Source organism: Hemicordylus capensis, chromosome 3 (assembly GCF_027244095.1).
Source record: "Hemicordylus capensis ecotype Gifberg chromosome 3, rHemCap1.1.pri, whole genome shotgun sequence".
Taxonomy (NCBI): domain Eukaryota; kingdom Metazoa; phylum Chordata; class Lepidosauria; order Squamata; family Cordylidae; genus Hemicordylus; species Hemicordylus capensis.
This window is the reverse complement of record NC_069659.1, coordinates 125,628,650-125,651,529: the sequence shown is the minus strand read 5'-3', so window position 1 is coordinate 125,651,529 and position 22,880 is coordinate 125,628,650. Positions and strand designations below refer to the sequence as shown.

The 22,880-nt window shown below is 42.1% G+C and overlaps 1 long non-coding RNA gene across 1 annotated transcript in view; it reads left to right on the top strand.

The window, feature by feature from the left end:
- Nucleotides 1-22,880, top strand: part of LOC128352131 (uncharacterized) — a 42,254-nt gene that overhangs the window by 8,208 nt on the left and 11,166 nt on the right. The window contains exon 2 of the long non-coding RNA XR_008320225.1: nt 6,108-6,182. This is a non-coding gene — a long non-coding RNA (uncharacterized LOC128352131). The remainder of the gene's footprint in view (nt 1-6,107; nt 6,183-22,880) is intronic.

Sequence of the window (22,880 nt, the reverse complement as noted above, 5' to 3'; positions counted from 1 at the left end):
GGAAAGCAGGTGGTGATGTGTAACACTGAAAAGTAGAAAGTTGCTGAGGCTATTCCCACGTAGCAAAAATCGGGCTAGGAGAGCCTAGCCCAATTTTTGCTGCTCGTGTAAACCACCAGGCTTGCAGGCGAGCCCAGTGGCTTACAAGAGGCTAGCCCGCTTAGGTAGCCCACACCTTAAACCGAGTTTGCAGAGTGAGCGCTCCGCAAACCTGGTTTTAAAAATCGTGAGTAGCCACAACGCGGCTCCTAATCGTGTGAAGAGCCTCGCTGTCTGCTTGCCTTTCCAGAGGCCTAGACCTCCATAAAAACCAAGTACTTATTTTAAGTGTTATTAAGGGTAGTTAAATTTCTGAGGTGGCTGTTTTCTGGTGGGGTGTGTGTGGAATGTATGCCAGGCCTGAATTTTCTAAACTCTTAAATGTTGGGGAAGGTGAAGAGAAGTATGTGTTCTGGAGCAGGGTTTCTTAACCTTGGGCCCCCAGATGTTGTTGGACTACAACTCCTATCATCCTCAACCACAAAGGCCATGCCTGGGGATGATGGGAGTTGTAGTCCAACAACATCTGGGGGCCAAAGGTTAAGAAACCCTTTTCTGGAGCATAAGCGTCTAATCCATGACAAAGACTTGAAAATTATATATGTTTGATAGAAATGTCTATGGATTTCTGTCAGGGGTGAAGGGCACAGGGAGCCCCCTGTGTCTGATGTCAGATGCAAGGGGTGGGGCAAATGCAGAGAATGTCAGCAACGCTTCCCTCCCTCCCGCAGTCAGTGGTTTGTGGAATCACTGACTGGGAGCTCCTTTCCCTGCCTCCCCAGCCAGTATTTCAGTGAAATGCTGGATGGAGAGGAGAGGAGCATGCCTTGTGTTTCCAGCTTTAGGCACTTTGTTCACTGGCTGGGTGTGGGAGAGGGCAAGGTGGCACCCTAGCCGAGGGGGAGCCTCGGTGGCTCCCCCAGACCCTGGCAACTGGGGGACAATTGTTTGCATTTTTCAAAAGTCTTCAGATGCTTATTTTGCAACATAGCAAGGTGATTCACATGAGCAGCCCCTGGATTGGGGCACCAAGATTGCTCCAGATTGCGGCGCTTCCAACCCTGCCAGTCTGATTTTTTGACCCAGCAGTTTGCTCAGATAAAAGAAACTTGTGGGTTGTTTAACCTCAGCAGGAGATCAGGTGAAAGATCACTGCTGGGTCAAAAGGCTTCCGCTTGCCCTGCCACCATTTCCGGCAGTGAGCCAGGGTGGAGGTGGGAGAAGGAGCAGTCACGCCGAGCACAGCAGCTGCCCTAATGCAAGCAGCTGCTGCGCATGTGGCGTGGGGCGCTCTGGGATGCGGGAGCGGGAAGTCCTCCCGCTCTTAGTATTTGCCTTTGCAGCGCCGCTGCTCATGTAGGTGCGCAGCACAGCGCAGGCAAGGACAGCTGCCTTCCCCGTAGCCCTCCTGAGTGGCAGCTGGTGGAGGTCATATGCATGAGCTCATTATCATGGTAGCTGTTTGGGAAGAAAATATGTAAACCTACTTGGGGGGGAAATACATATTTATTTAAACACATATTCACTTGCCCGAATCAAGCCAGTACTCTACAATGAAGCATGATGAAGTGGGCCATTTCAGGGGGCAGATTTTGGGGAGTAGCAGAGTATTGAAATAAATAATTTTTAGTGTGTATGTGTTATCTCGTATGCATTCATACGAGTACACTGCAGCTGTGAGGGAGAGAGAGGCCTCTGGCCTCAGCAATGTGTCAAAATATTGTAGTTTACATGATTAGTTATTTATTTAGCCCACTTGGCTTGCCTGTTCCTTTTTGTCAAAAAGGGCTCTAGTTGTTACCTTAGGCTTAACAGTTGACTTTTATAAGTTAAAATCAATGTGACTGGCTTTGTGTGGGAAATATACTGTAATTTATAGTCAGAGTCTTGCTCAACAAGCCATGCTCACTTGAAGAGACATTGCTGCATGTCAATTTCCTACTAACGGGGAATTCCCATGAATTTCCCCTGCTAACTGAGCAAAGAGGCATCTTTCAAAGTGGTGAGTTTTTTTTACATTAAGCAGCGGGAGAGCAACTGTCTCTATCTAACTCCAGAATAGCTCCAGTGGCTGTTGTAGGAGTCCCTCTTGTGTTTTTTTAAGACTGTGAGCCCTTTGCGGACAGGGAGCCTCCTCCTCCTCCCTTCTCATGTAAGCCACTTTGATAAATTTTTAAAGTTGAAAAATGATATATAAATATTAAATATTAATATTTTAAGTGTGCTCAGAAATCATCATCAAACCTTGATAATAACTGACAACAGGAAATGATTTAGGGGGAGCCATGGAAACAGAAAAATCCCCTTATACTGTGACGAGACTGAGACCAGACTGAGTTCTGGTGTCAGTCTCTGTGATTCAACTCCATTCTGTCAGGATAATTGCTATAACTGGTCCTCCCATGAAAGCACAGAGAGAGAGAGAGAGAGAGAGAGAGAGAGAGAGAGAGAGAGGGAGAGAGATCTTAACTTTGCAGATAAATTTTAATGGCAGGAAGTCCAAACTCTACTCCAGCAAGTTCAATCACACTTAAAGCTTTATTTATGTAGCCCTCAAAGGGCTACACATACACCACCACATGTGTGCTTTACAGGGACAGCACAAATATTTATCTTTTCAAGTTCACATGAGAAGTTTCTACTTTATTGTCTAATAGCTGACTCTATTCTACTGTATTTTGCTTCTTGTGACCAAAGGAAATTCACCCATAAAAATCTAAACTAAAGCTTCAAAAAGGTAACAGATGTCTTTCTATGGCCTTTGGAGGCCAGGCCTAGATTTGATGCTGCACAAAGGATTTGATATATATCTTGGTAAATCTTACAAATTGCAGCAAATTTTCCTTTCAAGAGTGTCACATAATCACCCCTTGATTTGCCAGATTAGTTCTTTGGCATCTTTGATATACAGGCATCTATTTTAGGACTGTTCTGGAAAAGTGCAATTCAGGTTGATGTCTCCATTGAAGGAGTTTGGAGGCTTTGAGCAGAGGAAGATTTCATTGCTAGTTGTCTTCAGACCTTTTGATGCCTCTGTGTTGTTCTTCCAGCACTGTAAATGTACTGTACAATAGAACCCTATTCAAACAGTGTTATACACATTGTGATGCCTCTCCTCAGATGACCTCCCATAACCGAAGGCAAACAGGGGTGGAGAAGGGTGGGAAGGAGGTTTTAAGCAACTTGATCCTCCTCCACCTGCCGGGGAGAGGGAATATCCTGGAGCCCACATGGGACACCACCCTTCATCTCCACTAGCCTCCTCATCACTGGCCAAAGACCCTTTAAATAGCTCTCTGCAGCCTGGACAATCAGCTGCCTCCCTTTCTGGCCCATCCCCTCCCCTCCCCTCCCCTCCATTCGGCCTTCCAGTCACTCCCCCAGCCAGCTTCTACACCCCTTCTCCCAGTGTCATCATGCAGGGGCGCTGCAGAGGGTTGAAGACTACCCTCCTCTTGCTACAGCCAGGCAAAGGCCTGTCAGACCATGGGTGGCTGGCCTCCTGGCTTCCTCATCCTTCCCAGCCTCCAGAAACAAGCACTGCCTCTTCTGTGCAGGGTTGGGTTCGTCCCGGCCATTTTCTCCACTGTCGCTCAGCCGGGTAATTGCCCCACCTGTTTTTGTGTGAATCACTGTATGTATGCTCACTTTAAAAGTGAACCTGGGAACAGGCGCTCTCAAATGCAGGGTACAGACACAAACTGTACTGAGGTATGTGTATTGAATATACTGTGTGAATACCTGTGTGTGCATACAGATCGGTATATGCATACACTGTACATAGAGTGTACATGTTGTTTATTTATTTGTTTATTTATTTATTTTTACATTTATATCCCACTCTTCCTCCAAGGAGCCCAGAGCGGTGTACTACATACTTGAGTTTCTCCTCACAACAACCCTGTGAAGTAGGTTAGGCTGAGAGAGAAGTGATTTGCCCAGAGTCACCCAGCTAGTTTCATGGTTGAATGGGGATTTGAACTCAGGTCTCTCCGGTCCTAGTCCAGCACTCTAACCACTACATAAATAGGGTGTAGGTAGAAATTGGTTCTGAACAGAAAACAAGGTAGTGCTCTTTAAAGGCATTTCTTATATTTATGAGTGACCCTAACTGCATTCCATATGTTAGGTCCTAGTGACTTACACCCTGCCGATGGAAGAGTAGGATGCACATGCTGGCTCTGTGAGTCTGGAAAGCCTGTTGATGCTGCTAGCAAACACACAGAGCCTCCATGGCTCCTAAGGACTGCATCATCACTGTAGGATGCTTCTCTCATCATTCACAATGGGAAACACATTTTACCGTGTGGAAATATCCTATACATTTAATGAGAAGAAATCAATTCCCCCCACTTAAAGATGGGACGGCTTTTATCAAAAGTTGCATCATATTGCCTGAAATATTGAGATGCTATCTAGGAAGAATAAGTTACAGCATGTGAGTTACAGCAGAATGACTCTAACGAATAAAGACCACTTCGTCATGATAACAAAGTGAAACTAGTTCCAGAAACTTCCAGAAATGTCCAGGAATCTCTTATTTGCAAACCTATCAAAAATTATGGTTGGTTAATTACTGCTGCTGGGGAAGAACAAAAAGCTCATGAGGCAGAACCTCCTCCTCACTGAAAATGATATAAATATAGGGAGTTAGGTTGGAAACTTCTTATTTGCACTGTCATGGGGCCAGTTAAGACAATATTTTTAAACATGGGATTAGTATATCTGTGTTTTTTTATACCCACTTGGAAAACAGATTCAGATGAACAGACCATGTGGGTTCTTCCAGTCACGTGTTTCAACTCCTACTGAACCTTCCTTTTATAGATGCAAGCCAATCATTCCCCTCTCATTATGGTTCCCAGCAGTGTTTCCTCTAACAGGGATTCCCAGATGTTGTTGACAACAACAACAAGTATTTATATACCGCTTTTCAACAAAAGTTTCCAAAGTGGTTTACACAGAGAAATAATAAATAAATAAGATGGCTCCCGGTCCCCAAAGGGCTCACAATCTAAAAAGAAACATAAGACAGACACCAGCAACAGTCACTGGAAGGGCCAGTAACTCTCCCCCCTGCTAAATAAAGAGAATCACTACGTTAAAAAGGTGCCTCTTTGCCCAGTTAGCAGGCGTCTACAACTCTGGCACTACAACTCCCAGAATTCCTGAGCAAAAGCCATTATAGCTGCAGATTCTGGGAGTTGTAATCAACAACATCTGGGAATCCCTGTTATAGGGAACTCTGGTTCCCAGGCTTCCTTTGTTGTATTTCCTGCTTCAAACACAGTGGGCACAGAACTGTTTAGGGCAGTTTGGTTTGAATTCAAGCCAAATTTGAACAAACCACTCTCTAGTTCAGTTTGACTGGTTGAACCAGTTCAGAGGTTCGAGGGGGCTATGCTTTGCTTGTAAAGAGGAGTCTGGTGATGATTCCCATTTACAAACACAGATGTTGGGGGATACTCCTAATCACTGTTTCAGGTTGTGTATGAGCTTGGGGATTGCATGTTGTTAACTAACTGGAATTAGAACAAACCAAGATATCAAATAACAATGTGATCCAGGTTTAATTAACAAACCACCATTCCCTGAGTTGGTATGTAACATAGAACTGAAGTTTACTCTTAAAATAAAAGCAAACACTTTCTCTTTTCATGCACATGAAGTAGGAGAGGGAAGGGAGAGTGCACAAGCCCATGGCTTGCCAAGGTTTGTTCTGGTAATAGGAAACCATGGTTCCCCCCCCCCCCTGTTAACTGGGCCAGTGTCACCTTAGCATGCATAAAATAGGGTGAAGCGGATGTGTCTTTTACAGTAAGGTGTGTTATGTGAATGAGGACATATAATTACAATTAAACACTGTGTAAAAATGCAGTCATGAGCTATAAACCAACATATATACTAACGAACTGTTGCACATTTTCTTACAGAGATTTGAACATAAATTATACAATGACTAAATGCATAAGAATCCTCCCTGTGCAATAGGACTTGGACATTGGCCAGGGAGGACAGTTCTAAATAACACTTTTCATGCTCTTTTTAAATTTGTTTTGGCCTTGTAGAAGACTGATTTTGGCAAGTAATCTTGGCACTGATAAAGAAGAAAGAAATATTTCAGAGAAAATCAAATTTCTAAGGTGAGATGAAACCATTTAAAGTAATTTATTATGACAAACATAAATGAAAGGCTAAAATACATCTGGCAGTATTGGGGAAAATAAATAAATATTTACCTACCTCACAATGTTGTTCTGGAAGAAAGAAAGAAAAATGATAGAGATATTTTTGCATACTGAAAATTCCAATACAGCTTTTTATATAGATATAGATATAGATATAGATATAGATATAGATATAGATATAGATATAGATATAGATATAGATATAGATATAGATATAGATATAGATATAGATATAGATATAGATGGTTTGATGGCAAAATCTCTTCTTTTCCATATTTTCCTTTCCTTTTCCAATTTTTCCTTTTCCATGGTACTCGATGGCACAAGATTGTGCCATTAAGTCAGTGTCGACTCCTGGTGACCACAGAGCCATGTAGTTTTCTTGGTCGGTTTTCTTGTAGTTTTCAGGATCGGTTTACCATTGCCATCTCCTGTGCAGTAGGAGATGATGACTTTCAGCACTTCCCTATATCATTGCTGCCCAATATAGGAGTTTCCCAAATTCTAGGAAACACACCAGCGCGGTTTCGAACCAACAGCCTCCTTCTCTCTAGGCAGGTTGCTTCCCCACTGCGCCATTAGGTGCTGTTTGTGTATTTAATTTTTTTTTTAATTTTTACATTTATATCCTGCTCTTCCTCCAAGGAGCCCAGAGCGGTGTACTACATACTTGAGTTTCTCCTCACAACAACCCTGTGAAGTAGGTTAGGCTGAGAGAGAAGTGACTGGCCCAGAGTCACCCAGCTAGTATCATGGCTGAATGGGGGATAGATAGATAGATAGATAGATAGATAGATAGATAGATAGATATGGTGGCATGCAGAGAGAGCCCTTAAATGTCATGAAGGCTCAGGGAAGGAGCTCTTGCCACCTCTGCCACCTCCTCCCCTGCCTTCGTCTCCCCTCAAGTGCCTGCACACCCTGCTGGCTGCCCCTGTCCCCATTGTGCAGTGCCCATCCCTGCCGCACAGCGGCGGTTGGAAAAAAAGTAACCAAATAATTTAACTTGCCCCCAAGCCCTCAAGTGGAGGGTGTGTGTGTGTTCCGAAGCCCTTTAGGTCTGGGCTCCAAAATTACCTGTCTGAAGTTCTCTGTAATTCCTAAAAATACATCACTGAGGGCTGTGCAACCCACTGGGACATATTTATGGGAGTTGCAGTCAGCTTCATAGGGAAAGTGAGACATATGCAAACTGCCTCCCTGCTGTACCGCAACAGCACTTCTTTAGTTCGGCCATAAATCTTTCTGAAATGTAGACAGGAAACTTTATGCTTGAAATATTATATTGGTAAATTAAAATAATGCATTTGTAGGAGGAAAAACCCTTCCACATACTAACCCCCAAACAAAAACCTGGCATAAATGCTGGTTCCACAAAACCTTTACTATATTGAAAATAATTAGCTGACTTGACTCCTTACATGAGATGCTAATCTTCTACAGCCAATAAAAATAAGTCTACAGGCGACAGAAAAACATGATCCAACTGATAGTAGAAAAAATGTATTCCTATTTCTTTTTGTCTGATGCAAATATAAGGATTGTCTCAACATTATTCCCAAATGAAAAGAAGCCTTTGTAAGGCAACTGACATTCATTTACTGACAGCAAACTATTTACAAAATATTACTAATATTTTGGCTCATCAACAGGACAGAGTAGAGTGATAAAGAGTTACACAAATCTGGCAATTAGGATCCTCTATCGGAATATCCTGGCATTTGCAAAATATTTCCCCATACTTCATAATATTGTCCAGACTTGACATGTCATTTGATTAGATTTTTATATTGGATTGTTCTCTTTCATATTTTAACTTTTTTTCCCCAAGTGTTCCTTCAAAAAGCTGTTTTTCATTTATCCCCCTTAAACAAATCTTAAAATATTGCACACACACAGAACAAGAAAAATTAAATCTAATAAACTGACCAAAGCATCACAGTACAAAAAATCCACTTCTGTGAAATATTTCAGGGTTCTCTTTTGTCTATGTGTGAGAGAGCATTTGTAAGAGTTTCACAAGGTTGGGTTTTTTTTTGTTTTTTGTTTAAAGACTAAAAGAAATAACATTTGGCACATTTCCAGTAAATCTTCAAGGGAAGGGAATGTTGCCAATTTAGGAAAAGATGGATTCCAGCCAAATAGGCCATCCCTTCACAGTGGCCCATATAGTGCCAATGCTGAGATTCCCCCACTCAAAAACAAAACAAAACAAAAATGCCTCAGAGCAACAGAATGTAGATATTTGTAGGTTAACTTCAAGAGACCCATTTGTGTGCTAGCAATTGCTCAATAAAGCAAAGGAGTATGGATAGAAATATATTAAATATATATATTATATATTATTATATTATATATAAAATATATTATTATAAATATATTATTAAATTGTGGGCAAATCCATTCAGTAGTAGAAATAATAGGTCATTAAGATAAAGAATGCTCCGATGCAACTTTTGAAAGCAAGCAGCAACACCCCGTTTGTATCTGTCAGATACAGAGGATTCTTGCTAAGAGAAGAAAGCTGTATACAATCTAAAATTCTTCACATAAAGTACTTGACATTTTACACCCAAGGCAATTTTGAAACACTATAAGTGAAACATTGGCCACCTAATGAGATACCAGTTCCAGGGGACTACTGTAGGAGAAATCCAAACAAGTTTCAAAGAAAAGCTCTGATGAAGCTTTCAGCTGAGAATAAATAGATGATGCACACAAAAGATTTCATAGTGAGTAAAATAACATCTACTTCAAAATTGCTGACAGCAGGGCTGTTCTTCTAGAATGGTGAGTACACAGGAAGCTATGCAATATAAACTTTAAAATGCTTTAAGCATCCCAGAGAGAGCTCTCTTTGAGAATATCTCATCTTGTTCATTCCAGTCGCTCTCTGCTTGGGCTGGGAACATCTTGGAGCAACTCATCTCGAGCATCCCGAAAACTAATTGGAGGCAAGAATCAGCATCACAAGATACAAGCAGCAGAGAAAAGTCAAGACTTGTACAAGAGACCATTGAAAGCCATATCTGTTTGACTAGCATTAAGGTTAAATGGTTAAAAGCCAGCATGGTATAGTGGTTAGAGTGCTGGACTAGGACTGGGGAGACCCGAGTTCAAATCCCCATTCAGCCATGATACTTGCTGGGTGACTCTGGGCCAGTCACGTTTCTCTCAACCTAACCTACTTTACAGGATTGTTGTGAGGAGGAACAAGTATGTAGTACACCGCTCTGGGCTCCTTGAAGGAAGAGCGGGATATAAAATGTAAAAAGAAGAAGAAGGATTAAGCAATGATCAGGAGATATACACAAAATGAAGAATCTACCATGATCCATCTGGGTCATGACATTGAAGCGAGGCTAAAAACAAACCTGCAGAAAAACTATGTATAAGTATGCTAGTTCAAAGGACGGGATTGTTATGGCTGGGGGTGGGGGTGGGGATGGGGGGTGGGGTGAGTTGTCCACCAGCCTAGCCTTCCAAACAAATAAATTGATCTAAAGTGATTTTCAAAAGTGATGCTTGTGAATGTTTGCATTGCCTGCATTTAAAATCTACCTTAGGTAAAATGAGCATTTGAGTTTATGAACATGTTCTGCTTTTTATCTTGCAGTAACAACATATATAAGTGACATTAAAAGGCTTTTAGAGTTGCTTGTGAAAATGCCCAGAAAGTATCAGGGTTGGTGGTGTTTTGGGGGTGGGTGGGGATGGGGTGGGAGAGGTAAAGCATGGCTTTGGTTCCTTTACATATTCTCTCCTATGATCGTAGTGTTGATTTTTAGTCATTACTTACACAAAGCTCTGCCAGCTACAGTAGTGCAATTCACAAAGCCGTGCCAAATGTAATGAATGATTCATATGTTTCCCATTTGCTCTAGCTGTGAGCTGAACTAATGTTCTGGCACTAAGAACATTGTAACAAAAACCAGACTTGACCAGTACCTACCTTGACATTGTAGAACTGTTCTGTGCCCCTTTTGTTTTTATGAAAGGTATCAGTACTTTGACATCAGAGTAGAGATAGCCTGGATCACATAGGTATTCCTATGCCAGTACCTGCCCCTCTTACACTGAGGAGCACGTACACGGGAATCGAATATACCCACACAATCTGAGCTGCCCATATTGTCAACTCATCTATATGCTCCAGATCTGAGGAAGACTGTGTAATTGCCTGAGTAATTTCTGCTATGCATCTTTATATGTCTGAAATAACTTCACCTTCTCTGCTCATCAAGACTCTTCCCTCTCCAACTTCAGTTTCCTGCTCAAGACTTGCTTCTTCTCTGAGGAGTTCTTGCACCATCTTAATCTTTCTTTATTAGCAACCTTCCTCCAAACCATTTTCTCTCTCTCTGCTCAGTTCATTTGCTGCTCCTTCACAGCTTCCTCCATCCATGCTATCAATCTATTGTAGATTCTACGTGCTCTGGGAGGTGATTGCTAGGCCTGCCCAGAAATTGGATTCTGTCACGATCTGACAGTGAGAGCCTAGCCCATCTGTCATGCTGGAGAGCAGGCATGTCTGACGGATCCGCCCACACTTCCCTCTCCTCCTCCTGTTTCTGCTCCTTTACCTTTGACTGCTGAGGTTGCACATTGCTTCGTCTTTGCTCTGAAGGGAGTGTGTGCGTGCACGCGTGCATGCGCGTACACACAAATACACACCCCTGCCGTCTGTGGCTTCAGTTCAAAAGGGACTTTTGCAGGACGGGGTGTGGATTTCCTTCTAGTTCCTGGAAGTGACAAATGTGCATCTGGGATTTGTATTTCTCCCCTGAAGCTGCAGCTTCTATCACTCTATCTATCTGAAACTTTTATCCCACTATCTCAAATTAAGAAACTATTAAGAACTCATCTTTTTTCTTGTGCATTTCACTCTTGATGTGCTATTTAGTTTAGGCTATTTACTGTCCCTTCTTAGGGTAATTAACCCTTTTCTTTTTAGACTTGCTTCTAACATGTGCAGATTTTCCATCTCTCTCTGCCCCTTTCCCCCCAGCTCCACCCATTTTTACTCTGTAACCCTGCTTTTAAAAAAAAAGAAATTCTGTACTTAGCACATATATGTTGATTTATAAATAATGGCTCACATGATGAGGACAATTACTTAAAGCCGTGCAATTGAAATTAAAAGAACAAGTTATACGTTGCCTAACCTGTCCTTTTAATTTCAGAGGGACTACTTTGGGTAATTTCCCTCACCGTGTCAGCCACTGAATGGTGATGAAGTTGGTTATGGAAAAAGTGCCCTGGATAAATTTGATTCTCATTTCTTTTCAGGAAAAAAAGGTAGCATTTCCGTTTTTGTTTTATGAAGCTTTTAAATTGGGAGAGAGTGAGCAGGGATAATTTATCAATTCTATGATTATGTTTGCTTGTTGATATTATATTCTTTGCTGTCAAAGATCAACTATTTTTGTCACAACAATGAAAGCCTAATTATGAATAATTACAAAAATATTTAGATTCTAGCCTATTTTGAAGATTCAAAGAAGTATCCTGTTTCAAATAAGCAACATCATATTAAGTAAATAAATAAAACAGAACATTGAAAATGAAAAAAAAAAGTCATTATGAAAAATAATTCCTTACTGGATCAATTGCTGGTTGTGATATATCAACTGAGATTTTAAAAGGATCTTATGCTACCTCTGTAAAAGGCTGAAGGTCTGGTGAACATTCAGAAAAATAGATTTGGATAGTTGTAGGCCATTTTGAAAGCTTCTTTATACACCCCTACCATGTTTGCAAAGGGAACAAGAATGTTACAAGAATGTTGCAAACCTCATAGATTGTATCCCAAGGAAGTTAGTCATGACTATGCAACACTGAAATTAATGAGACAAGTTATTTGTGATTGACTTAAACCCTGTTAATTTCAACTTAGTCATGACTAAATTAACATAATTCACTTAAGCATGACAAACCTTCTTTGGATATAAACCTATGTTAATAGTTTATGTATGTATATATGTATGTATGTATGTATGTATTTAATACATTTCTATACCACCCAAAACGCAAGTTCTCTGAGTGGTTTACAAACAATAAAAACAGCCAATAAAATATTAAAATATTTCAACAATTAAAATAAAAAATGATTAAAACACAATTAAAACAGTATCTAATTAAAAGCCTGGGTGAACAAATGCATCTTGACTTCCCTTTTAAAAGTTGTAAGAGATGGGGAGACTCTTATTTCAGCAGGAAGTGTGTTCCAAAGCATCAGGGCAGCAATGGAAAAGGCCCGTCCCCGATTAGCCCCCAGACGAGCAAGTGGCAACTGCAGATGAACCTCTCCAGATGATCCCAATGGGCAGTGTGGTTCATAGCAACGAAGACGTTCTCTTAAATATCCAGGGCCCAAGCTGTTTAGGGCTTTATAGGTTATAACCAAAACCTTGTATTCTGCCTGGAAACTTGCCGGCAGCCAGCGTAGATCTTTTAAAATAGGAGTGATATGGTCTCTCCGAGATGACCCAGAGACCAATCTGGCCACCGCATTCTGCCCTAACTGCAGTTTCTGGACTACGTACAAAGGCAGCCCCACATAGAGCACATTGCAGTAGTCAAGTCTGGAGGTGACCAGCAGATGTACTACTGTTCTGAGGTCATTTAACTCAAGAAATGGATGCAGCTGGCATATCAGCCGAAGCTGATAAAAGGCACCTCTGGTCACGGCCTTAACCTGTGACACCAGGAAGAGTTTTGTGTCCAGAAGCACCTCCAGACTGTATACCTGTGCCTTCTAGGGAAGTGTGACCCCATCCAGAACAGGCAGATCAAAATCATCTCCCGAGTTCCAACCCTGCACAATAAGTACCTCTGTCTTATCTGTATTCAGTCTCAGCTTGTTAACTCTCATCCAGCCCATCACTGCCTCCAGGCAGGCATTAAGGGAGGTTATGCCTTCTCCTGATGACGTTGACATGGAAGAATAGATTTTGGTGTCATCAGCATACTGATAACACCCTGCACCAAATCTCCTGATGATCTCTCCCAGTGGTTGCATGTAGATGCTAAACAACATTGCAGACAATATGGAGCCCTGAGAGACACCATACCGAAGTTCAGTTTTTGAAGAACAACTGTCCCCAAAAGACACCATCTGGAATCTGCCCGAGAGGTAAGAGTGGAACCACTGCAAAGCAGTGCCTCCCACCCCAACCCCCTCAGACGCTCCAGAAGACTATGGTCTATAGTATTGAAGGCCACTGAGAGGTCCAAAAGGACCAACAGAGTCATACTTCCTCTGTCAGTTGCCAATTGGAGATCATCCATCAGGCCGACCAAGGTAGTCTCCACCCCATAGTCCACCCGAAAGCTGCAACAGAAATCAGAAAGTTGCAACAGAAATCAGGGTAGAAGGTGGTTTCTAAATTATACAGAAAACAGGATATCATGGCAAGCTGGAACACAATGTGGGAAAACTTTACTAACATTTATAGGGTGACACATTCCAGAGATATTGCTGTGATTGTCCGTTGCAGTAATTCTGGTGACACTTTAAAGATTAACACATGTATTGTGGCATAACCTTTTTTGGGTCAGAGCCCACTTCATCAGATGCACCAAGTGTTATCCTAAGGTGCCAGTTTTGTGTGTATTCTCTCTCTCTCTCTCTCTCTCTCTCCAAAGGCAGGGTGCAAAGCATTACTACAAAGTTTGGCCAGAAGGCACAGCAATACCAGCAATAGGTGTGTTACATTGCTATGCAGAACACACACGATGGATTCCATGAGTTAAAGTGTTGATGGAATAGTGGGAAGGCTGTACAAATGCCATGTGTCCTAAGTAGAAGTTATCAAATATGATGACTGAAAACTAGCACCCACCCACCCCAAGACTGCTATGTCTTATTTTTGCTACAGAGGCCTGCTGTTGTTTGAGACTGTTCCTCTCTAAGGCGTGGTGCCTGTTTATCAACTTCACATTAAAAAATACCTTTTGGCATCTCCTGTGCTAATTTATGTCTGATTAATTTTATTGAACTCAGATCAGCAGAGAACTTGGCCACTCATCCAAGTACACCATTAAGCAATGTTATGGCAGCCATAATTCTTCAGATGCTTTCAAAGCACAATGCATGTTGTGTCTTGTCATCTTGGCTGTTCACATTCCCAGTCTATTGCTCGGATTACTTTAAAAGCAGAAGGAGAGGATAAAGGATAAATATTTCCAAGTCAGCAAAGCCTGCATGAGCTTGACAATCAGTGGCTCACTCTGACAGGACTAGTTGTTCGTTTTGGCAGGCTGGGTGTTTTCTTCTTCTTTTCCTTTTCCCAAGGTCTGTGTGTTTCAAAAAAACAAAATGGAGGCAAGCACCAATGAGCAGAAGAAATAAGACTAGAGGTGCTGTCAACTGCTGTGGCCCCTTGTGTGCTTGAATTACCAGGGGCAGGCAGCGGAGGCCAAGTCACCTAAGCTTTTGTGCCAATCTTTTTACTTACTGTTTCTGGAAGGCTAAGGGGGCCATGATTTGGCTGGATGTGTGGTGGGGGGGCACATTATCATTCTCTTGTAATCAAACACTGCTAAGACAGTCACATTCATTTGTGAAATAATTCAATGTATTTCTTCCTTCCTTGGAAGTTCAGAAGAGTGGGCTATGACACCATTTGTTTAAGGCCACACCATACCAAAAAGTTGTGATCTCGACTGAACTCTTGGCGACCACAGATCCATGTGGTTTTCTTGGTAGAATACAGGAGTAATTTACTCTCACAAAGTAGGAGATGATGCCTTTCAGCACCTTCCTATATTGCTGCTGCTCAATATAGGAGTTTCCCATATTCTGGGAAATACACCAGCGGGAATTCAAACCAACAGCCTCCTGCTCTCTAGCCAGGTTGCTTCCCCACTGCACCATTAGGTGGCTCACACCATGCCAAACTGAAGGCCAATATCTGCATATAGTCCCACCTTTCTTCAAAGCTTTTGAAAATGTGAAATTATTTCACAGCCCTCACTTTACATATTGAACAACAAGAAACATGTTTGCCACCGCATGGCCATATGGTCAGTCTCAGTTCCCTGTCTGTCTGTCTCTGGAATACAAACTACTGGAAATACCTACTAGCCATATTTACACATTGCAGTTTTACTGGTGCATGGCAAATGTTCTGTGTGTGTACCCAAAAGGTGTGAATCCACCTTTGAATTACAAGCCCCCATTGTATTCTTCCATATGATACATTTCTCTTAGGGTTCAAAAAATATTAAACTGTCATAAAATAAAATAAAAATAATTATGATGGAGGGGCAGCATGATTGCCCCAAACTCAATTCATTTTGGGGGGAAATGTATGAATTCATTTTCAGACTCATGCAAGTTCCATCTAGTTCTATTGAGTGGTGCAGACTTACACTACGTACAGAACAATTCAGAACAATTATGCTTAAGCTATACTGAAAGAGAAAGATTTAAACATATTTTGATACAGTGAATCATCTTCTTACTAATGTGTATTAAATTTGCAGGAAATTAATTATCTGAAATGATATATTATCTATAATATAAGCTGCTTGGGCCTCACTGACTGACTAACATGAAACTCCCAGACCAACCACAAAAGATAGAATGCTGCTTTCACTGGTAGGTTCCAAATCTTGCACAATCCGCCAAAAAGATCCCCAACCCCAGATAAATGCAATGCTTTCCCAGAGAATCTGGGGAAACTCTCCCATTGGAAAGCATGGGGAATGAGACCTCATAGATCTTGGAAAAGACTAGTGTCACAGCGAGATAAGATGTTAAGATGCTTGCAAACTTCAGGACCTCACTGGCTCACTCACTCACCAACTAACATGAAATTCCCGGACCAAGCCACAAAAAACTGAAATATCCCATTTTCACAGGTAGGATCCAGACCTTGCCCAAATGATTACAACAGATCTAAAACTCCAGAAAAATGCTCTGGAAAACTCTCCCTTTGGACTGCATGGGTTATGAGATATCATAGAGCTAGGAAAAGACTAGAGTCACAGTGACATAATTTATTTTATTTTTCATATCTACATACTGCCTGATATATACATCTCTAGGTGGTGTACACAGTCCAAATTAAAAGACTGGGGAAACAGGTGTACCTTAAGGATCTTTTACAAAGCAATCAGAGATGGAGAAATTCTTATTTTAACAGGGAGTGTATGCCTGGGATGGCCATAGAGAAGGCCCGACCCCGAGTCACCACCAGACAAGCCAGCGGCGACTGTAACTGGACTTCCCCAGATTATCTTAATAAGCAGCAGGGTTCATCACAAAGAGGGTGGTCTCTTAAGTACCTTGGACCTAAGCTGTTCAGGGCTTTATAGGCAATGACTAGTATTTTGTATTTCTCTTGAAAACATATTGGCAGCCAGTGCAATTCTTTCAGAATCAGTGTTATATGGTCTCTTCAGGTTGTCTCAGAGAACAAACTTGCTGCCGCATTCTGTACCAGTTGTAGTTTCTGATGGCAGCCCCACGTAGATTGCATTACAGTAGTCAAACCTGAAGTTTATAAATATATGTACTACTGTTTAATGTACTGGCATTTAGGGATGTTATGCCATTTCCTGATGAAGTTGTTAAGGAGAAAAAGATTTGTCATTTGGGTGTCTTTGGAATGCGCTCCCTAGTGAAATAAGAGCCTCCCCATCTCTGACAATTTTTAAAAAGTCTTTAAAGATGCATCTGTTCACCCAAGCTTTTAACTGATACTGTTTTGATTGCTTTTAATGTTGTTTTAGAATATTGTTTAAATTTTTTAAATTGTTGTGTTTTAAATTTCTTGTTTTTGATTTTAACTAATGTTTTAATGTTGTTTTTATCTTGTTGTAAACCGCCCAGAGACGTAAGGTTTGGGCGGTATAAAAACGTGTAAAATAAACAAATAAACAAATAAATCAGCATATTGATACACCTTGCACCAAATCTCCTAATGATCTCTCCCAGCAGTTTCATGCAGATGTTAAAGAGCATTGGAAACAGTATGAACAATATGTGGCACTCCATACAGTAACTCTCACTTTGCAGAGCAACAGTATCCTAGTGACACCATCTGGAATCTACCCGAGAGGCAGGAACGGAACCACTGTAGAACAGTGCCACCTAATCCCACCTCCCTTAGGTGACCCAGAAGGATGCCATGGTTGATGTTATCAAAAGCCGCCGAGAGATCAAAAAGGATCAGCAGTCATACTCCCTCAGTCATCTAATCAGAGATAATCCATTAGACTGACCAAGGCAGTCTCAACTCCATAGCCGGCTCAAAAGCCAGTTTGAAATGGATTTAGATAATCAGTTTCCTCCAGGACAAGCTGAGTGGCTACCTTTCCCAACCATGGGAGATGTATGGGCCCAACCATGGGAGATACAGGGCCTAACTCTGTAGTTAGGCCATATAGTTGTGTAACTCTGAGATATCCAGTGTAGGGTTTTCCCCCCAAGTATGGCCAAATGCTAGTCTCCTTAAGAGAAGGAGGTATCCTACCCTCCCTCAGAGAAACAGGTGGGAGGACCCACAGTCTGAAACAGCTTGTCCACATCCTCAGGAATCCCAAACTGAAGGTGATCCAGTCTGGCCATATAAGAGATGTTGCTGGATGCCTCCAGAACAGACTCTGCCCTAATTGTAGGATCCAATTCAACCCGAACACAAGAGATTTTGTCTGTGAAAAAATCATTAAAAGCATCAGAGCAGGTAACCAATGGTTCCAAATTTGGATTCAAGGGGGACAGGGCTCATACCAGCCCTCTCAGAACCCTAGACAACTCTAATGTGAATGTAATATGAATGTAAATTTAGAGATGCAATGTGGGCAGAAAAGAATTGCTTATTTGCTGTACATATTTCCGGAGCATAGATCTTCAGATGTGCTCCATGTTGTAATCTGTCGGATATGAGTTGAGTCTTTCTCCATTTGCACTCTAGTTGTCTACCTTGTTGCTTTAGCTCCCATAATTCTTCTGAATACCAGAGGGCTAATTTTGAAGCAGGTCAGGGCATAAGTTGTTCATATGCTTGCAAACTGCAAGCCGTTGTACTAGTATATACATATAAACTAAAAAGAGCTATGCAGTTAATACATTATATCAACTGGTGGGAGGGGGGAATCCACCAAAGTGGGAATTTTCTAGACCTTGCTAACAAATAAATGAAATCATAATATAATTATACAAGGGATTGTGTTATTTGTTTGCACATAGTTTCTCTGGTAAATACATGTGGTTTGTCCAGAATATTTTATTCTTATAATTATTTTAATTTACCATGCAGCCGTAACATTTGCTCTTTCCTTAAAAGCCAATGTTTGAATCATGCTGTAAGTCGCACAGAAACATTTACATGCTTTTTGAGACTCTGTATGGTTCCTCAGTCCACAATTACATTGCTGCCAGCATATGGGGCATTCACATCTATATGTGAGCAAAAAGAGATACAAGCATTCTTGCCTCTCTGTTTAACCTTCTGTTGTGTTCAAGCCCTCAGCACAGTGAGAACCACTTTATCTGAAGCAAAATAGAATTATTAATGTAACAGCAGGACATACAGCATAAGTTCATGGGCCAAGTGCTCCTTTGTTGTATGTGTTCATTTCCCAGTACTTCTCAAGGCATTCAGGGCTTTCAGTAATGAGGGAAAGGGCAATTTTACTGAGATGCTGGTTTTTTTCTATTGCTGTTCGCTCCGTAGTGGTGATTTAATGTAATTGCATGTTCAGTGTATTGAAATGACCTGGGTATAGATTAATGTTTCTTTTGTCTTGGAAGTTTATGAGAGTTGATTAGGATACAGTCAGTTTGAGGTTAAGCCATTCAAAGGGAAGACTAGTATCTGCATCATTTTCTTCTTCTTTTCAAAGTGGTGGAAATTTCACTTGAAATTTTTTCTCATTTATTGCCTACGGGATGTCGAGTTAATCATATTGATGTGTAAAAGTGTGAGAGTTCTGTTGCAAAATTTACTGAACCCCTTCCTTCTCCTGGAACAGAATGCTAAAGGATCAAAATCGGGATGTTTCTATAAGAGAATCAGAATAAATGAAAAATGTGTTTGAAACTATGTATCTTTCACATCTTCATGAATTTTAATTCCTTTTTTAAACAGAGAAATCAGCCATTCACATAAAACACCAATTGCTTTTAAACATACTATATTCTATTATACTGCATGTACTAAAAAGCACAGAAAGTCAGATTTTATCTGTATTGAAGGGCTCATTTCCCAGTTTATAAAAAATGTAGCTTCTGATATCCAACCACAGCCATAGATAGAACATGTTCATTAGCCCTTTTTGCACCTTCCCTCCATGTGTACACTGAATGAGTGAAAGGAGGAGCAGGATTGCATCTGCTAGCACTACCCCCAATCTCCACTGTTCATTGCCTGATATGAAAGGAGTTTCTACCCATTTACTACTACCACTAACACCATCACCACCACTACAACAACAAATGTTTATACAACACTTTTCAGCAAAAGTTTGAAAAGTGATTTACATATAAAAATAAAGAAATAATAAATAAGATGATTCACTGTCTCAAAAGGTATCAAGATCTAAAAAGAAACATAAAGTAGACACCAGCAACAACCACTGGAGGTATGCTGTGTTGGGCTTGGACAGTCGCTCTCCCTCTGCTAAAGATATGAGAATCACCATTTCAAAAGCTGCATCTTTGCTCTGTTAGCAGTAAGAGTATACGAGCCGGCCATTCGGGTGGCTTGAATCCAGGCCACTAAATGCAGGGTTGTGGGGTGGGAGAAAGCCTTCCTTTTCCTTTTAAAATGCAGAAGCTGAGGGTGCTGGGGATGTCAGAGGAGGTGGCAGTGGTGGAGACATCAGAGGAAGCAGTGGAGGCTCCTCCAGCCCCTGCTGCTGGCCTCCAGAATGACAGCCCAGGATGGCTGCGGGCCGATTCAGGCCTCTGTACACATTCTGGGGCAATTTTCGTGACCGCTGCACATGCGTGGTGTGCATGGCCTCTGCACATGACCTCTGCACGTGACCTCTGCACATGCATGGCCTGTGCGCATTCACAGAGGTGATAAAAATGGCCTCCGCGCATATGTAGAGGCCCAAATTGACTTGCAGCTGGCCTGGACTGTCATTTGGGAGGCTGGTGGGGGGGACTGGAGGAGCCCCAGCTGCCACCAGTAATGTCCCTACTGCTGCCACCTCATCCACCATCCCCGGCACCTGCATTTTAAAAGTAAAAGGAAGCCTTTCTTCCACTCCACCCACCCTGGATTTACTAGGAAAGCCCTTTGCTTGTAGAGGGGAATCCTTGCTGGATTCCCCTTCACAAATATACCCCATAAGCCAGCCTGCGAGTCGCTTCTTCAAAAGAGGGGTCAGTCGAGTTTGAACTTGGACCAGCACCCCCCTTTGGGGGCTGGTCTAGTTCAAAACTGGACCACTTGAATCTGGCTGGCTTGATGTCGAACTCGGCTCAAAGCCAGACAGCTCGCACATCCCTAGTTAGCAGAGGTATGCACATAAGGTCTGCTACGTGTGCAACAGTATGCACGAAGTATCTTCCACATGCTCAGCAACCCTGATCACACAGGGCTCCATTCCCATAGAAATGCCTCTGTGCACACAGCTGCATGTGACTAGAGCCCCTTTCAGCCACTCCACTGAAAGCATGGAGGTCAAGAGTGGAGCCAGTGGGAGCAACTCCCTCTTCCCATACATTTGGTATATACACTGGGGGCAGGGGGAATGTGTTGCGAATTTCTGAAGAGACTCTATGGGTTGGTTTAAACATCAAGCAGAACTAACTTTTGTGTGATATCTCAGGGTTCTGGGAATACACTCTCCTCCCTCCTCTGCCCACCTATGAATTGGAAGAATTCTGCTTCAAACTACAGTTAGAAATAAGCCAAGATCAGTCACAACAACTGAACTGACCAACTTCTTTGTTATTTATTGCTTGAAATAAATATTTAAAACCCACTTCAAACCTTGGGTTCAAATCTTGGTTTATTTCTAACAGTTAGGTTAGAATAATCAAAATAGGTAAATTTGGGTGTCACAACAGATCAGAAACTAGGCTTTAGTTTCTTAGCACAATCAGAAGTAGAACCCTACTAACTACTGCAAACTGAGCAAGCAGGCACTTTTTAAAATGGTGCTTCTCTTATATTTAGCAGGAGGACAGCAATTGACATAGGAACATAGGAAGCTGCCATATACTGAGTCAGACCATTGGTCTATCTAGCTCAGTATTATCTTCACAGACTAGCAGCGGCTTCTCCAAGGTTGCAGACAGAAATATCTCTCAGCCCTATCTTGGAAAAGCCAAGGAAGGAACTTTGAAACTTTCCACTCTTCCCAGAGCAGCTCCATTCCCTGAGGGGAATATCTTACAGTGCTCACGCTTCTAGTCTCCCATTCATATGCAACCAGGGTGGACCCTGCTTAGCTAAGGGGACAAGTCATGCTTGCTACCACAAGACCATCTTTCCTCTGCCTTATCCAACTCCTATCCCTTATCCATTGGATAAGGTCCTTATCCAACCTGAGCATAGCTTCCCTCTCATGGCTATTGCTGGTGTCTATGTTGTGTTTCTTTTTAGACTGTGAGCCCTTTTTGGGCAGGGAACCATCTGTATTTTTTTAAAATGTAAATCACTTTGAGAACTTTTGCTGAAAAACAGTATGTTGTTGTTGTTATCATTATTATTATAGTTAGCCCAAGTTTGTGATGATCTCTAAATTGCACAGGTGATGCACGCCTCACACTTTGTTAAAGACACTGGCCCGAACAGACACGGCCAGCAGCATCCCTCCGGTCTCTCCGCCGCTGGGGGTGGGTGGGAGAAGGACTGTTCCACTCCCTCCTGCAGCCCCCCTCGGCCACAGTAAGAAGGTTTTTTTAAAAAAATAAATAAATTGGAGGTTGGCGGGGTGGGCCCCCCAAAGGAGGTTTTGGGGGCCTCGCATGCGGGGGCTGGTGCATGGGGGGGCCCCTTGTGGCTTGGGGGTCCAGGCGGTCCGGGCACCCAAATTATCTTGGTGCACCCCTGATTATATTATGCAAAATGAAGAGTCACTTCATCCTTTCAGGATTCTTGTATTTCCTCCTGGCATTTATTTCCTAAATCGGTACTGGAGGCTCAGAAAGGATGGTTTTAGATTGTAGAAGGTACCTTATGCTACACCTACATGTAAGTGTATGTATGTGTGTCAAAGGAGCTATTTGTGCTGTTTTGTTGTTGTTTGGCCAAAGAAAAAGAGGCCAACATCCCTGTTAATGGTGCTCATGTGGAGTGAAAAAAGGGAAAGGAAAGGAAATGGGGGAGGGGAGAAAAAAGAGAAAGAAAAACATGAACACAACTAGTGGAGGCTCTGAAGGTGGGGTATGTGGTTTTTATTAAAAAAAACACCCTCCTCCCACAGAAGCCCTCTGTATCATTCAGAAGTGGCTGGCCGGGGGTTGTGCAGCCTTCAGCAATCCATTCCTGGGTTGCATGAAGCACTTCTGTAGGGAGGGAATCAACTCACTCACCCATGTAAGCCTCTGTGCTGCAACAGTGGACTATTAGTGGTTCTCAACATGATTTCCCCCCACTCCGCGTGGATGCCAATAGTGAGGATGTCAGCCAGAGAGATTAAGTTTTAGAGCTAGTGGGACAAATAGCCTTTGTGGACAGAAAG